This window comes from Rhipicephalus microplus, unplaced genomic scaffold (assembly GCF_043290135.1).
Source record: "Rhipicephalus microplus isolate Deutch F79 unplaced genomic scaffold, USDA_Rmic scaffold_409, whole genome shotgun sequence".
Lineage (NCBI taxonomy): Eukaryota > Metazoa > Arthropoda > Arachnida > Ixodida > Ixodidae > Rhipicephalus > Rhipicephalus microplus.
The window spans coordinates 12,501-17,500 of NW_027464973.1; the positions used below are offsets into that span (position 1 = coordinate 12,501).

At 40.9% G+C, this 5,000-nt stretch overlaps 1 pseudogene; it reads left to right on the plus strand.

The window, feature by feature from the left end:
• Window positions 1–161, plus strand: part of LOC142794399 (large subunit ribosomal RNA) — a 3,142-nt pseudogene extending 2,981 nt beyond the window's left edge.
• Window positions 162–5,000: the final 4,839 nt, after the last annotated feature.

Genomic DNA, 5,000 nt, shown 5'->3' on the forward strand with positions numbered 1-5,000 from the left:
TTTCAACTTTCCTGACCATTTTCTACAGTTAGACAAAAACAGCAAATCCGAGGCTGGTTTCGGTTCTTTTCTGGAGCCGGCAGTTCTGGAAGTGCTTGAAGACTGGATACACGCTTTTGCTAGTAGTTCTGGGGCGAAACGACAGGAATTGACATTTTCCGACTGTTCTGAGTTCGGATTCCCGTCAAAATGAGAGGCGGCCATCTTTGATTGAACACTTCACGCCAAAGGTAGAATAACTCCGGAACGAATCCCCGTAGAGAGACAAAACTGGTATCTATCTGTTTAGCGGAAAACGCCAACAGAGACAGGAAAAGTGCGGCGCCTCTACGCTGCCAAGAACACCTAAAACCGGCAACCTCTACTACCAAGGTTGAGGAACATCTCTGGCGATACCAGAACAAGTTAAAAAGGAGTAACTTTCTTCCAGACGGCAAACAACGGCTTCGAAGGCACAAACCCTTCTCTTGGAACACAGCGTGGAGATTAGGAGAAGATGTTGAAACCCAAGGGGATGAGAACGGAAACCCAGAAACAAGGACTGGAGGGAAGAGGACCTCTACAAACGGCAAACCCAGCAGTGGGGCCTACGTCAAAGGTCCTAAAAAACACAGGAAGCAATGACGACTCTGCAATTACAGACCCCACGCAAGGGGCGAAGACAGACAAGATACAGAAGAAGAAGACCAAGAGGGTGGAACAAAAACAAGTGACCAACAAAGAAGAGAAGGCAAAGAAAGAAGAACCACAAGGAGCGATGCCCGCCAAAGCTTCTCTTGAAACAGATTGGTGGAGCCCAACTGAGAATGACCAGGTAGAGGGAGGCAGCCGAGGAACCGAAACCGAAGAAGCTGAAGGAGGAGAGGTCCACCCTCAAACACAAACGGCTGCTAACGAAGGAGCGCTAGACAACTGGGACGAAGACAGAAATTCACAATCGTCACTCCCAACCAGCCGCGGAGAAAAGGGTACAGTTTTGTCTAGACTTTCCAAAGCAGACAAGAACACTATGAGGGCTCTCATTAAAATCTCTACATTGACGGGCGGCGACGAGGCGGTAGCCCAGCAGATTGAAGCGATAATCTCCGAACAAGCTAAATTGAAAAACCTGTTAATGGAACAGGCCCAACAGATTGCGTTCCAAAAAGGCAGGATCGAAGAATTGGAGAAAAGAAGACAAGAAGAACTACTCGAACAAAGGGAAGAGCCAACACAGAGCAACACTCCCGCAACCGAGAGCCGACCAACCTATGCTCTGGTGGTATCTTCCGGAACAATGGAGAAAAAAGAGGTCGCATCGCTTCTGAGGCAGCGGGTGGATCCCCTCGACCTGGGAATCCAAGAAGCAACAATTCGGCCAGGGAGAGAGGGAATTGTCGTAATGACGAAGTCAAAAGAAGACTCAGCTAAGATTCTCCAGTTCATTCAGAAGGACAGAGAACTGAGAAATGTTGAAGCCAAGCTCCCAAAGGAGAACAGGATCCATAAGAAAATAATTGGACTCGAGGATGAAATTGACGAGGTCAATCTCCCAGCCCGAATCATCAGGCAAAACCGTTTGGTGTGCTCGCCAGAAGACATAACAATAAAGAAGACATGGCCGGGCAAGAGAGGCAAGACAGTGATTCTTGCCCTAAATCGAAGTGCAAACAAAGCAATCGGAAGCCGAACTGCACTGAACATCGGCTGGTCACGATGCCCGATCTTTGACGACATCTTTTGGCCCAGATGCACAAGATGCGCCATGCACGGCCACATTGCTCCCGATTGCGATGGCCCCCAGCGCTGCATTAACTGTGGCCAACGAGGTCACTACCAAAGAGAATGTGAAGCAGAATCGCACTGCAACATCTGCGAGACTGAGGGTCGCACGGAGACAGATCATTCTATGATGTCCAGGGAATGCCCGGTATACATAACAAAGGTACAGGCCGAGAAAGGCAAAATTCTAGCTAGACTAAACTAAGAGTACCCAACACACAGGCACAATGGCGAATAGCACTGAAATACAAATAATACAGGTAAATTTAGGCAGGGCATTTAAGGCAAATCAGTCACTAAACAATTTTCAACAAGAAGAAGAATTCGACATATCTGTACTCCAAGAACCATATTCGCTCAACAACAAAATCATAGGGTTTCCGCTAAAGCATAAAGTTATAGCCAACAACAAAGACCCGAAGACAGCCATCATAATACACAAAGAAAATATAACCGCTTTCCCAATTATTATAGAACAAAAACTAATAGCAGTCAAGATAAATAAAGGTGAAAGAGAATTGGTAATTATCAACTGCTACTGTCCTCCGAATGAAAACGTCGAGCTGGCAATGTCAGCAATAGGAAACATTTTACAGAAATTTATAGACATTAACACGATAATAATGGGTGACTTCAACTCAAAACATCAAATTTGGGGAAGCACGGAGACGGATGAGAAAGGTGAAAAAGTATTAGAATTCACAGTATTACACAACCTGACATTATTAAATGCCAAAGAATCACCTCCGACATTTAAAACAAGTAGGGCGAGGGGTTGGATTGACCTCACCATATGTGACGCAAACCTAAACCAGGATATTAAAAGCTGGGAAGTACTTAAAACCTATAATCACAGCGATCACAGATACATTAAAGTTGTTATTAAAAATGAAGAACTTCCAGAGGAATATGGCCTAACGTTAAAAGGGCAAACAAAAGTCATGGAAAAGTTGCGAATTGATCCCTGGTTTGAGGAAGTCCAGGGGAAAATAAACACGAAGGAAAGTATTGAAGAAATAGTGAATACGCTACACGAGAAAATCGAGAAACTTAAGAAGGAATTCAGTAAAAAGAAAAAACCTTCTAAACAAAAACCGAATACTTGGTGGTCAAGAGACCTAGAAATTGAAAGGAAGAGAGTCAGAGCACTACGAAGGAGGTATCAAAAGGCGAAAGGGGATATCAGAGAACAATACAAAAAGGAATACTATAAAGAACATGACACGTATAACAACATGATAGAACAGGCTAAAAACAACAGTTGGAAAACTCTATGTACTAAGGCTACGAAAAATCCATTCATCCTACCGTATAAAATTGCACGAAATAAGATGAAAACCAAGGTTATGTTTAGAAGCATCACAAAAGAAAATGGAGAAGTCACAAAGACTCTTCAGGAAACAATAGAACACATTCTAGGAAATTTATACCCTAACTGCATGGAAAATGACGAGCCAGGACACAGTCAAATACAATCAAGCAACGACACAATAAACAATAACAAACAGGGAGGAAATTGGACATCGGGAGCAGAAATGAGAGAAAGAAATTTACCCAGTGATGACCTCCCATTTACAGAGATTGAAGTAACGCAGATAGTAAAAAATCTGAGGAAAGATGTAACCCCCGGACCAGACAACCTAAAAACTAACCTCATACAAGTGATGTATGAAAGGCATAAGACTTTCTTTGTCAATCTTTTTAATGCATGCTTAAAGCACGGACATTTTCCTCAAAGATGGAAAGAATCTAAAATTATATTGATTCCAAAAGGGAACGGAGAGGACAAATCCGAGGAAAACAAATATCGCCCAATAGCTATTAACTCGATTTTGGGAAAAATATTAGAAAAGCTCATAAAAGATAGAATCTATTATTTCTTGTTTAAAAATCACCATTTTAACAAAAAACAATTTGGATTTACCCATGGGACATCAACAACCACGGCATTGGAAGAAATAATCAAACGAATAAACCAAGCGAAAATTGATAAGCTAAACAGCATGCTAATAGCACTAGATATTAAAAACGCATTCAATTCTATAAAACCCGAAGTAGTTATTCAGAAATTAGAAGAATATAAGTGTCCCAACAACCTAATAAAACTAGCGGACAATATTCTACGGAACAGGAAAATAATCTATGAAACAGATGGAGTAAAAATTAAGAAAACACTAACTTCAGGTTCCCCACAGGGGTCACCTTTAAGCCCACTCTGTTGGAATATAACAATAGGCGACCTATTAGAAACTCAGCTTCAAGAAGGAGTACACATCCAAGCCTTTGCGGACGACGTGGTGTTACACATAAAGTTCCGCTCAAGAAAAGAGGTGGAGGAAAAAGCTACGAAGGCACTAACACTAATAAATCAGTGGGCACATCAAAAAGGAATAACCCTGAATAAGGAAAAATCGGAATATATGATAATCGGAAAGCAGTACATTAGCCATCAACCCCAAATAAAAATCGGACAGGATAAAATCAAAATGGTTAACGAAATGAAAATCCTAGGGGTGGTCTTGGACACAAAACTAACATTCCTCCCACATCTAAAATACTTAAAAAGAAAAGTAGACGAAGTCACGTATAATTTAAGTCGTACAATAAAAGACGACAAACATACAAATAGAAACACACTACAGTTAATATATAAAAGGGGTATAGAACGAATGGTTACATACGCCTCCCCAGCATGGTATAGCCGAAAAACCATTTTTATTAAAAAACTGAAATCAATCCAAAGATTACCTTTATTATTAATAACTAAATCATTCAAAACAACATCAAATCTTTCACTCAACATATTAGCAAACATTCCACCTCTCCATTTGACAATCGAAAAAGAAAACGAATTACACTACATACTTAAGAAAGGAAAGAACTTCACATGGCAACAGAAAGTATACACCGAAAACGAAATAATGAAGAAACACGACCAATGGCAAGATCATCCAGCAAATAAAGTTAGCATACCCTTTGGAACAACAGAGGAAGAAGCAGACTTCAAAATATACACAGACGGATCAAAGAAAGAAAAAGAAACAGGAGCGGCATTTATAATACTAAACAAAGATAACCAAATCCAAACAGTGAAAAAATATAAACTTCCAGAACACAGCAGTAATTACGAGGCTGAGATCATTGCAATCCAGAAAGCAATAGAACATATCTGGCCTCTACAAGCTTTCGTTAAATACCAGCTTTTTACAGACAGCCAATCTGCACTTCTGGCAATAAAA